The sequence below is a fragment of the Sorex araneus genome, chromosome 6, assembly GCF_027595985.1.
Source record: "Sorex araneus isolate mSorAra2 chromosome 6, mSorAra2.pri, whole genome shotgun sequence".
Classification (NCBI taxonomy): domain Eukaryota; kingdom Metazoa; phylum Chordata; class Mammalia; order Eulipotyphla; family Soricidae; genus Sorex; species Sorex araneus.
This window is the reverse complement of record NC_073307.1, coordinates 58,422,508-58,434,731: the sequence shown is the minus strand read 5'-3', so window position 1 is coordinate 58,434,731 and position 12,224 is coordinate 58,422,508. Positions and strand designations below refer to the sequence as shown.

At 58.8% G+C, this 12,224-nt stretch overlaps 2 protein-coding genes across 7 annotated transcripts in view; one reads left to right on the top strand and one right to left on the bottom strand.

Moving 5' to 3' along the window:
• The window catches only part of ARPIN (actin related protein 2/3 complex inhibitor), a 61,727-nt gene that overhangs the window by 30,442 nt on the left and 19,061 nt on the right, over positions 1-12,224 (bottom strand). The window lies entirely within an intron of this gene.
• ZNF710 (zinc finger protein 710) overlaps positions 5,461-12,224 on the top strand; it is a 39,735-nt gene continuing 32,971 nt past the window's right edge. For 2 of the 6 annotated variants that reach the window (XM_055144010.1, XM_055144009.1), the window contains exons 1-2: positions 5,461-5,645; positions 6,826-6,888. The gene's annotated coding sequence lies outside the window, so the exon portion shown is untranslated. Of the gene's footprint in view, positions 5,646-6,749; positions 6,889-12,224 lie in introns of all 6 variants that reach the window. The other 4 variants (XM_055144012.1, XM_055144011.1, XM_055144007.1 and 1 more) reach the window with 2 other exon arrangements.

Genomic DNA, 12,224 nt, shown 5'->3' with positions numbered 1-12,224 from the left:
GAAATACAAGGTTAATTGTGATTCCAACAAGCAAGTAACTTAAAAACAAGCCTTATTTCTCACGGGGCTAGGTTTGAACCCAGGGCTCACACAAATGTAAAGCAAGTGCTCTGCTCTTGAACTTGCTCATATTTCCTTCTAACTGGCCCAGATGGCTGGTATTGCTGTTAGTGGCCCCAGGCCCCTGACCATTATTTGGGAAAGTCCTCCTAAAATGTCTCTCTCTCTCAAGTTCAATGCAGTTGAAATTCTGAATCTAATTCAGTGTATCAGAAACATTTCAGCTCATATTCTTCCAAACTTCAATTCTCCATATTTATAGAATATGACTTAGCATGCCATTGCTGCTGCTGCTTCTTTTTTTTCTTTGTTATTACTGCTCTGGCTCTTCACTCATCACTCCTGGTGGTGCTTGGGGTAACATATAGGATGTCAGGAATCAAACCCAGGGTGGCCATGTGCAAGGCAAGCACCTTACCCCCACTGTACTCTCTCTCTGACCCTTCTTTTCTTTTTCTTTTTGGGTCACGCCTGGCAATGCACAGGGGTTACTCCTGGCTCTGCACTCAGGAATTACCCCTGGCAGTGCTCAGGGGACCATATGGGATGCTGGGAATCGAACCCGGGTCGGCCGTGTGCAAGGTAAACACTATACCCGCTGTGCTCCTGCCCCTCTGACCTTTTAAACATTTTTATGACATTGATCATATATTTGTTATTCCCTTTCTTCTTTTTCATTTTTAGGGTTTTGTTTTGTTTCTTGTTTGTTTCTGGGCTATGCTCAGGGATTACTCCTGCGTCTGCACTCAGAGATCACTCCTGGTGGTGCTCAGGGAGATCACACAGGTGCCAGGGATCAAACCCAGGTCAGCCATGTGCAAGGCTAGTGCCTCCTCAATGTGCTGTCTCCCCAGCCCTGTTTTGATTTGCTCTGAGCTTGTCCTGGCAGTGCTTAGGGGACCCCACAGTGTGGGGGAGCAAAGCAACCTGCATGCAAACGTGCTACTCCAGCCTCCTTGGCAATCCTGGTATTTACTTATGATTTGAGTGAAACTGGAAGTTGCCTGTATTTCTTTTGGCTCATTTTTATCCTGCTATTTATGCAAATAAAGGCACATGGTTCATTGATCTGAGCCTCTGTGGGGTGAAGCCACGCAAATGCACCCCTCTGGAAATGGTGGGGGTGGGTGTAAAGCGGGCGATTGGATGCACCTCATCATACTCTCAGAAACTTTCTTTGCTGATGTCAGGTGTTTACCCCATGTGTCCATGCAGACTCTTGCTCTCTCCAGGTGTCCCTGAAGCCCTGGATATGGAGAAATTACTTCCCCTGAAGGTTTGGAGGTGCTGCTGCACATCTCCCTGGTTTCCCACCTTCTGGTGGAGCCCTTGGTTTCATTATGCTTTCTGCAGCCCCATCTGTGTTTGACCTTGGGGTCCTGTTCCTTCTCCGGAAGGTGGTTCAGTATCCACAGTAATAGCAAACACACTAATAGCAAGTATTGGGAGGCATTGATCTTGAAAACGTTTTTTTGGCCTGCCAGTGAAAGGAAGATTTTACCAAGCACCTGCTGAGTTATTCCTGTGTCAAGTGCAAGCTGGAGAGGTGTTTCGTGCCCTTCCCTCGGTTGATCCTTATTCCTCGGTTCTCTGTGATGGATAGGAAGGCTTTAGGAGGTCTGCAGTCTGAGTGGTCCTCCCTCCGGGAGATCACCAGGATTAATAAACCTTATCATAACAAACCTCCTCCCCATCTCGGCTCTAGGGGGCAACTGTGGCGCTTCTGAAATGCCCAGGGGAGGTTTCCGTTTACGGCTTCTGCGTCAGAGCAGCCCAGCTCCTTTCCTGTGGATCTGGAGGCTCCTTCCTGGGCCTGGACAGGCCAGGGGACCAGCTAAAGGTGGCGCCTGCCGGCCTGCCGCCACCTCCCTCTGGCATGGCTCTGCTCTGTGTAAAGTCCAGCCTGCTGTGGGAACTGGACAGGGCCGGGTCGCCTGCCTGGCGGCTTCTCCCTGCACAGCAATCTGGAGGGAGAAAGATAAAATGGGGTCCAAGCAGGAGTCCGGTTCCCTAGAGGGGGAAACAGGTGCTGAGAAGAGCCCCCAGCTGGAAGCTGGCAGCCGATTCCTGCTCGTGGCTGTAGCTGTGACCTTGGGAACGTTACAGCTTTTCTGTGGCCCAGTCTGCCTGGCACATTGGTGACTGTTAATAAGTTTATCACCATGTTCCACAGAATTGAAAACTAAAAGCCAGCCCAACAGTTGGTTTAGCCAGAGACTTACACCCAGCCCCTAGAATATGCTGCTTGGTGAAGGGGGGCCGTGAGAGTTGGGGGCAGGAAAGGAGGTCAGGGACATAGGCCTCTCTGGGTGCATCCGGAGGCCTAGAGCTTTGTCATTTTCTTCATTTTGTAGTGGAACTGCTTACACAGCCACTCATTTCTCGAGCAGCTCTGGCCTGCAGAGCTTCTGTGTGTGCATTTACATTCTAGACATGTGGTGATAAATGGCCCAAGTTTGTAAACGGAAACACAGGGCCTCGCTGGTTCTCAGTGAACTTCAGTAGTGACCGTGAGTCACAGGCGCAGCTGAAGTTGGCAGTGTGTCCATGTGAGAACCAGAGCTCTGGGTCGGGCTGGATCCGGGGTACTTGGTACTAAGTTTGTCTGCAGGTTGCAAGAGGATGAGGAGCCCAAGCAGAGTGCCAGAGGTTTAGAGATTTCACCCTGGCTCCAGCCTGGCTGCCCCTGCCCTCCTCCTTTGCTGTCCAGCCCTCGTCCTGGGACGAAGATTATCTAGGCAGGTGCCTGCTGCTTGGAGAGGCTTAGTCCCACTCTTTTTGTTTTGGGGCCACACTGACAGTGCTCAGGGCTTTTAGTCCCAGCAGGGTCAAGGTTCACCTCTTGGCAGTGCTTGGGGGACTCTATGGGATACCACGTTTCGAACCCAGATCCCCGCCCTGACTCCTGTTTGTTCCTCAGGCAGAGTCCTGCTCCGCGCTGAGGCCGGGCCTTCCACCTGCCGCTCCTGCTCCTGCCTGGGCCATCTCCATCAGGTGGAGGCGTCCCCAGCACCGGCCACAGGAAAGCTTCCTGGCATGGTGAGTCACTGCCCTTTGAGTCGCCGCTCCCTGCTACAGGCAGGCTGTCTGGGCACCTCCTTGGCACTTCCGGGAGCCCCTTGGCTCTGTCCAGGGTGTGTGGTGTGGCTCTTCCTCCTATCTTCCAGATGGGAAACCAGAGGAGGTAGCTCGCCATGGGCAAGTGGCACGTCTGGGGGGCCTCAAGCCCAGGATGCTGGGAGCCCCACAGTTTCTAGATGCTATATCTAGAAACAATGAAACAGCCAAAGGCTGTCCCCACACTGACACTGACCCCAGGTGGCTCCCAAGAACATCTCCCTCTTCTGACCACCACCTCCCTCCCCACTGTCCCCCATGCCCCTCCTCCCTCTGTGCCTGACACCACCCTCCCCCCTCCCCCCTCTACTCGCCTCCAGCAGATCCCTCAGGCAGTTCCAGGAATCTGTAAGAATGTGCTCTCTTGCCCTGAGGCCTCTGAACAGCCTGTCCCTTCCCATGAATGCGGACTCTTTTAGAAGTCACCTCCTCCAGGAAGCCATCCGCCCTGAGCACTCCTGAGGTGCTTCCCCCATCCTTCCCTGCCTGTGGCACAGTGCTCACCAGCTGTCTTGCCACTTACCCTGCTCATCTGCAGGGCAAAAGCAAGGAGGGGGTTTGCAGGCAAGGCCCTTAGCTCCGCACAGGACTGGTGCAGAGTTCTCAGCCAGCCAGTGGGCAGTGTGGGAGGATGGAATGGGCTGCACTGCCTCTGCTTTGTTTGGAGGCCACTGCTCAGGCACTGTGAGGGGTCAGGGAATGACAGAGAGGTGGCTCCCAGGCCATGCTAGCAAGAGGACAAGGGGGCGATGGGCTGGGGCTCTGGCTGGCGGGCAGCGGGATCCCAGGGCCCACCATGGGGCTGGCGCTGAATCAGCCCAGGGGCGGCTACAGGGTGGGGCAAGGCCCTGGTCTGGGCCTGCTCAAAGGCCAAGCCTGGGGCTGGGGGAGGGGAGAGACAATGGGGCTCAGCATCTGCTCCTCCGGGGGAGAAGGGACCCTCCAGTGAGACACCGGGAGGGAGAGCGGGGGATGTGTGGGAGGAATTGATGAGGAGAAGGGGTGGAGCTAAGGAGAGGCCGCGGAGGAAGGAAGAACAGGGGAAGGAAGAGGGGAGGGGGTAGCTGCTGCCCTTCCTCTCCGTGACCTGGTCCTCCGTGACCATTGTTCCCGGGAAACTCACCGGCACCCTGCGGCTCCCTCCCGGCCAGAGCAGCTGCCCCCTCCCCCCAGGGCCAGGCCTCCCTCCCACAGGTGCCCTGGACCTGCTTGGGAAAAGGAGGGACGTGGTGGACTTGCTTTGGGAACTTTCCTCAGTCTTCTCCCCACTTCTTCGGAGAGGCTTCGAACAGGACCGCCTCGGGAGCATGCCCTGGCACCCCGTGAATAACTGACCCATAGGGATCCCCTGCATGGCAGAAGGGGTGGGCCAGGCCCATGTCCTGGACTGGCAAGTCCACTGAGGGGCCGGGGGGGGGGGTGGTGATGCCAGCCGCTCCCCAAAGCCCTGGCCCCACCTGGGTCGCCGGCCCACTCTCTGCCTACAGCTCAGGGGCTGTTCCAGCTGAGTGCTCTGCTGGGAGGTTAGTTCCAAGCCCATCTGTCCACTTTGAAAATACAGCCATGCAGACACCCCTGTCCACCTCTGTCCCAGGGGTGCGGCCCCACCCCCACTGGTCCTCCTAGGGAGGTTGCTCAGGCTTCCCGTGAAGGGGGGGGCAGCCCTGGCTCTTTTGTGCCAGGATGGGCGGCCCCCCCCTTTCCATGCGAGGTTCCCGACGCTTCCCCTCTTCCCCGGTTTGCTTCAGTTAATCTTTGTTCCCCTTTTCTGCTGAGAGAAGAAAAAAAAAAAAGAGAAAGAAAGAAAAGGAGGAAAAAAGGCGTGACTCGATTCTCAAACGAAACTCCCACAGCAAACAAAATCCTTTTAGAGAAATAAGAAAGGAGGAAGGAGGAAGAAAAAGAGGGAAGGGGAGAAGGAGAGCCAACCCACAGGGCCTCGGCCAGCCGGCCGGAGAGTTGCTGCGAGAGAGAAGGGCAGGAAGAAAAATCCTCTCTGCGGTAGAAAGAGAAAAGAAAACTTGGGCTGACAGAGGGGGGTGCTGGGGGGTGGAAGGAAGTGAGAAAACAAAAGAGAGATAAAAGGGCTGATCGCGGCCTCAGCCCGGCGAGCTCGGCGAGGAGGAGCTGTTTTGCATCTCTCCACGTCAGCCCTGCCTCATTCCCTTCTTCCAGGGAGGGAGAGAGCGAGGGAGGGGGAGAGAGAGAGAGAGAGAGAGAGAGAGAGAGAGAGAGAGAGAGAGAGGGAGGGAGGGAGAGAGAGAGGGAGGGAGGGAGAGAGAGAGAGGGAGAGAGGGGGAGAGAAAGGGAGGGAGAGAGGGAGGAAGGGAGAGGAAGAGAGGAGCAGCCGGGAGCGGGAGGAAGCGGAGCGGCCGCGGGGGGCGCGCAGCAGCGGCGGGCGGTGGGCGCAGGAGCCCCCGGCCCCGGCCCGCCCCGGGCCCCAGCGCAGGAGCCGCGCCCGGAGCAGGGTGAGTGTCCCGCGCGGCCCCGCGGGAGCCCGGGCGCGGGGCGGCGGGGGGCGCGGGCGCGGGGGTGGGTGGGTCGCTCGCTCGCTCGCTGCGGCCGCGGCCGACCCGCCCCCCCGTCCGCCTTTCGCGGGGAGCGCCGGGGGGGGGGACCCACGCCGGCGCGCAGGCCCGCGCCGCGCCGCCAACATGTCGCCTGTCCTTCCCCTTCCACGCTCCTCCTGCGTGCCGGCGGCCGGGAGCGGCGCAGGGCCGGGGAGAGGCCGGGCCGATGGCGCCCGGGGGTGCACGGAGGCGGGGGAGAGGAGGGAGGAGGGGGCGCGCGGCGCGGCCGCCGCGGCCCGGGGCGGCGGCTCCGGGGCCCGCACGTGGGTGTCCCCGCGCCCGGCGCGCGCCCCCCGCCGCCCCCAGCGTCTGCAAGTTGCGCCCCCCGTCGCCGCGCCCCCGCGCCCCGGCGGCTGCCCACAAACTTTGTGCCCGGCGCGGGTTCGGGGGAGGCCGGGGCGCCCCGGAGGGCCGCCCGGCCCGACACTGCCCCGGAGCCCCCGGCTCGAGGCGCGTGCGGGGGCCGGGGGACCTGTTGAAGGCGTCCGCCGGCCGGCGGGGTCCCCCGCGTCCGCTCTTTCCGCCGCGGCCCCCGGCGCCCACCCCGTTCGCCGTTGCCTCCCGTCCCGTCGCCGTCGTTCCCCTAATTGGATGGAGCCGGCGACCGTGATCGCTGGCGTCAGATGAGGGACCCCCCCCTCCTGTTCCCCCCCCACGTGGGTGCGGGGGGTTGGGGGACCCGCCGGGCAGCGACGGGGCCTGCCCAATGCGCCCCAGCCCACAGCGCCGGCCCGGACAGCGGACTTGCTAACTCGTGCGTGTCCGGGTTTTTTAATTTCCCCTTCCCCAACTTGCCTTTGAAGACGACTTTTACGGGCGCTTCATCTTTCCATTTGGGCCCCAGTTTAGGAGGATAAGACTGGGAGAGGTGGGCGCCTCTCCGCTCGGCTGTGGTCCTTTGCCCAGGGGTGCTTATCCTGCCCCTCTGCCTGGTGGACCCCTGCCCAGTACCTTAAGTAGGGCACCCTTCTTACCCCTCCCACCTCCTGTTCCAAACGGCAGCTGGTGTAGACCTGGATGGAGCAGAATCAGTCCCGGGCCCTGGGAAATTCACAGAACCCCCTCCAACCCCATCCAGGTGTGTGGAGAGGGACTTAGCACCCCTGGGAAGCTGCTTCTCCAGTCCTGCTTTTGGACACGTGTAAGTAAAAGTGCTCGGAGCTCATGTCTGCCAAGGGGAGGGTCTCGGCCTAGCCTCCTGTGCCAAGGTCTGTGGCCTCAGGGCATCCGGGGACCTGTTGGTTCTGTGGAGGAAGGGGAATGACTGCGCCCCAGGTTCTCATTAGGTAGCAGAAAATCTTCGGGAGCCGAGCCGGTCCTGTCTGATGGCTGACCCTTTGAGTCGCTGCCCTCTCGTGTTTAATTTTTGTTTATTTAAAAATTTTTTTTTTAATTTGGTTTTTGTTACCGAACCCGGCAGGCAGTCCGGGGGGCTGATTCCTGGATCTGTCCTCAGGGATCACTGTTGGCAGCGCTGGGAGGGTGGGTGGCAATCTTATGTGGTGCTGGGAATTAAACCAGGAGGCAGGCAAATGCCCTACTCACCCCTGTGCTGTCTCTTGCCATGCTCCCCACAGCCCCTTCGCCCCCCCCCACACACCCTGTGTTGTCTCTCCTGCTTCTTGGATTTTTTTGTGGCGGTTGTTTTTGTTTTCGGGCCACGCCCGGCATTGCTCAGGGCTCTCCACTCAGGGATCACTCCTGGCAGGTTCGGGCATCTCCATGGGATGATGGAGATTGAACCTGGGTTAGCTGCACGCAATGCAAGTGTCCTACCCACTGTGTATTGCCTAGACCTCTTGTGTGTTTTATTTATTCATACTTTTTTGGTTTGGGGGACCACACCCGGAGATGCTCAGGGATTACTTCCACACTCCACTTAGGGATCACTCTTGGCGATGCTGGGAGATGTCAGAGATGGAACCCAGGCTGGCTGCATGCAAGGCAGGTGCCTTCCCCACTGTACTATCTTCCCGGCCCACCTAGAGCTTCTCTGGCTTTGTCAACTGGCGGCGTGCCATCTTGGAATAGGACCTCAGACTTCACCTGGAGCCCTGGCCCCGGGGTGCTCTGTGTCCTGTTGGCAAGAACAGTGGGCAAGAGAGTCTGGCCTCTGGGGCCGCATGTGGGGTTCTTCACGTTACCTTCCTTCTGGCTCCCCGAGGGCAGCACTGTGGCTTGCTCTTCTCAGGTTTGGGGACCCTTCAGCCAGCTCTTCCTTTCAGGCGGACATTTCGGCGCATTGGGGTGGGAAGGGCAGGCCCAATGCGACCCCTTGAGCTTCTACTTGTGTGTGTGGTTGGCCTGCAGCCGGGGTAGAGTCCTGTCAGTTGTGCTAGGAAAGGTCCAGTTCATGAATAGCGGGGACCCTTGAGGGGGCGTCTCCCCACATCTGCTCCTCTTACTCACACTGGAGCCCCGCGCTCACTGGAGGGTTCTCTGGAGTTTAGGGGTCTGGGAATCCAGTCTGCTGAGCTCAGGTCCGTGGGGCGTAACAGGGGTTTGGCCTTGAGCTGCAGGAGGCCCTGAGAGGTTGTCACAAAGCCCAGGGGAATAGGCGGGGACCAGAGAGTCAGCTGAGCACTGAGATCAGTCTGTTCTGATGCACCTGGCCCGGTCTGGAAGGATTCCTGCCCCCTGCCACTCCAGGAGCACTGGACACAGACTGCTGCTTCTTCCGAGCTCCCCAGTTCCGCAGGGCAGCATGTAGGAACTGGATGTTCTCAAGTGACAAGTGGCACCGCACATCTGCACCCTCTTCCTGTCTTCTTATGTGTGCGGGGAGAGGAAGGGAAGTGAGGATGGACTGACGCCTGCGCAGGTGACGAGGGCGCCAAGTGTTTTTTTTGGGGATCATACCCGGCGATGCACAGGGGTTACTCCTGGCTCTACACTTAGGTGCTCAGGGGACCATATGGGATGCTGGGAATTGAACTCGGGTCGGCCGAGTGCAAGGCAAACGCCCTACCCGCTGTGCTATCACTCAATCCCCACGGGTGCCAAGTCTTGAGGAAAGGGCTCTCCCTTGCCCCTTGCCCCTTGCCCCATGCCCCATGCCCCATGCCCAGGCAGCTGTGGATTTTTGTGTAGTAGACATTGCAATGGACGTTTCCTTTCCTTGTTAGTAAGACGGAGTAGATGTTGCAGTGGAGGTTTCCCTTCCTGAAGGAGCCTGGGATGACACACAGGGAGGTGACTGTGGACCTGCAGGCTTTCCCATGAGTCACTGCTGCAACAGCTCCAGTCAGGAAGAACAGGAGACGCTGGGCTGGCGGGTCCTGGATCCTCAGGCAGAGAGGCCTCCAGTCTGGTGAGGGGCAGTCCTGCTTTCCAGTTTCCTGGACCACATCGCTCTCAACTTCCAGATCTTTTCGTCTGTGGCCCCCATGCGTGTGCCCGCACCTGCACATACTCACTTGACCTGCTCCTGCTCACTGCCCGCTCAGTGCTTGCTGGGCTGTAGGGCAGGTCGGTCCTGCAGAGGCAGGGCAGGCTTCCGGTGTCTGCCCCCAGGTGGGTGATGAGGTGCGACATCATCTCTGCCCTCACGGCTGCACCTCCAGAACTTCCAGGGCCTGAAAGGAGGCTTGAGCAAACCCCCTGTCAGGGCCCCTGTGCCCACGGGGAGATGGCTGTCTTGGGACTGAGCCCAAACGTGGTGCTGTGACTGAACTCTGTGGACTTGACCAAGATTTCAGTGTGCTTTTTTGTTTGCCTAGGTGTGCGCATGTGTGTCCCAGCAGAGCCGAGGGACCCTGGGGTTCCAGGGACTGAAGTGGGGTTCCTGGCCCAGCCATCTGAGCTCGAATCCTGGCCCTGCTGCCCCCTTGGGTTTGCAGGGGTGCTTTTCTGCTTTGATGCTGGCGCGTCTGTCTTGTCTTGAAGCTGGTCGGGAATTTAGAGCTAGTTGGCTCGTGACCTCGCTGGGGTGTTTTCTGTGCACACAAACCCTCCTTCTACTTGAGGGTGCTGGTCCCGGCTCCCCGAGACCACTGCTTCCCTTTCAGTCTCCCCGAGACTGACTGCTCCCCTGGCAGTCAGTCTGCCAGTCTGTCCTGAGTCTCCCTGGGAGACACGTTAAACTAATAATTACACAAAATGCCCTTTAATTATAGCTGTTACAAAGGCTCTGAAGGAGAGGTGCAGAGGCCGTGGGGGCCACAGGTGGGCAGGGCAGGGAGGGAAAGAGGGGCATCCTGAAGAAGGGCGTCCAGCATGACACTTCCCGTGGGCAGGGCAGACAGTTCAGCAGGGTGGGCCTTGGCCTGACCAGGGAGCCGCAAGCCGTGCTGAGCCCCCAGACCCTCCACCGAGCTGTGATCTGCATCCGGTGGCCTGGGGAGCTTGAAGGGGTAGTCTCTTTCGGTCCCGGGAAGGAGGGAACTGAGTCTTCCCCGCTTCCTCTCGGCTTCTCCTGGCCTTGAAACTGAGTGGAGAGCTTATGAGGTGAGCACCAGGGCTACCTTTGTGGGCGCCTGGCCTAACGCAAGAGAAAAATGTGGCTCTGAGGGCTTTAGGGAAGACGGATGGAGCCTTTCTGCCAAGCTGCCACCAGGAGAGAGACGGACTTGCCCAGCACCCGCTGCCCATGGAGACCCTCCCTCAGCAGGAGGGGCCCAGAAATTGGTGCCTTTTTGTTTTGTTTTGCTTTTGGGCCACACTTGGCTTTGTTCAGGGCTGACTCCTGGCTCCGCACTCAGGAATCATTCCTGGCAGGTTTGGGGGACCCTGTGGGATGCCAGGGATCAAACCGTGGTCGACCACGTGCAAGGCAAGAGCCCTCCCTGCGGTGCTCTCTCTCCAGCTCCACGGGGTCCGGGTCGGCGGCTGCACTACAGAGGGCTGTGTTGGTGAAGAGAGGAACCCCCATCCCAGGCTTTTCCACCTCCAGAGCCGTCTGGAGGGTCGGCGGCCACCCCCAGAATCAGAGGCGCCTTTCCTTTGTGCTCATCTCAGCCCATTCCTGGACTTAACAGTTGGCTGGGGGCCCTTGCTACATGCTCACTACTGCAGTCAGATAACTTGCAGAGCTGCCAGCCGGAGCTGCACACAGAGCCTCGGGCCTGCCTCCTGCCCGTGGAGCCTGCCCTTGTAGTAGGGCAGGTGATGCCAGGGACCAGCTCTGGGGTGGGATAGGCCTTGAGGTGACTGATAGCCACTGCTCCCCCCGGAGAAGCAGGCGCTGCCCTGAGACAGGTTGAAAGGACGCCGGATTGCCTCTGGCTCATCTCTATTGCTCTTGGGCCCTATTCTTGGGGGGCCCAGAGAAGATCTAGAAAACCAAATGCTGCAATCCAGAGTCTAGAATTGGGGCTCAAGGGTCTCGAGAAACCGCAGTGTTAGGGTGGGGGGATAGGCGAGGTGGCAGGAGGAAGTTGGGGCAGATGTGGATAGTGGGGATTAAAAAATGAAGGGCCAAATGTGTGTCGAATCAGCAGCTTCAGAAGTGAAATAACTGGTTTTTATTACCTCCTAATTAACACGTGTCGCTCTGGGCCCTGCCCCTGCCCCGCGCCTCATCCCATACCCCAAGTACAGAGGCCTTTTGTCTTCCCTCGGATTCATTTCTGGGCTGCTTGAATGGGGGCCAGGGTGCACTGTCTTTATGACCCGGGTGTTTGTGAGTGGAGCGCAAAGACTTAGGGAGCTCTCGGGGTTCTGGTTTCACCTCCTGCAGCCGCCATCACGACGGCGCCCCTGATATTAAATATACATGCGCTCCGGTGCGTTTGTTCTGCAAGGTACCGAGAGAGCAGCTGGAAATAGGACTCGTCTTACAGCTGGGAGTTGAGGGAAAGGAGCCCCTTTCTGCCCTCCCTGCCCTGAGTGTCAGGCAGAGGGGCTCACCTAGAGTCAGAATGATGGACCTACAGAGGGCAGGAGGGCCCAGTTTAGGAAGTGCCTCGGCCGCTTGAGGGTGCAGGCACAGCTGTTTCTGCAGGAATATGGCTCCAAATGCTCTGGGAGGCCACAGCCTGACTGGTGACTGTTGGCTGTGGTGTGGTTTGTGTCTGGGTGGTGTCCAGTGCCAGACCTGGCCCCTCCTGTTGCCAGCGAGCAGCCGTGGAATGCCCTTCCTGGTGGAGATGGCTGACCTGCGTGTCTGCTCAGAAACAGGAGCTGAGGGCTTGCCTGGCACGTGACTCAGTCCAGTTCCAACACCACGTCTGGTCCCCTGAGCACCGCTGAGGGCAACTCTGGAGAAGCCCTGAACACGGCCATGTGTGGCCCCCAAGTCTCCTAGTTCCCAGAATCACGAGCAGATACTGGTTAGAGCTGGTTGCCTTTTGTTCTGAGAAGCCCGTGCAAACTAATCAGGTCATTGGTCTGTGTTAGCTTAGGGCACTTCCCTTGCATGCAACCATCCCTGTTTTGATCCTTCGGACTAACCGCATGTGGTCCCCGGTCCCCTGAGCACCACTCGAATCCGTGAGCATCACCAGGTGTGGCTTGAAAAACCATCAGTCTGACTTTTTT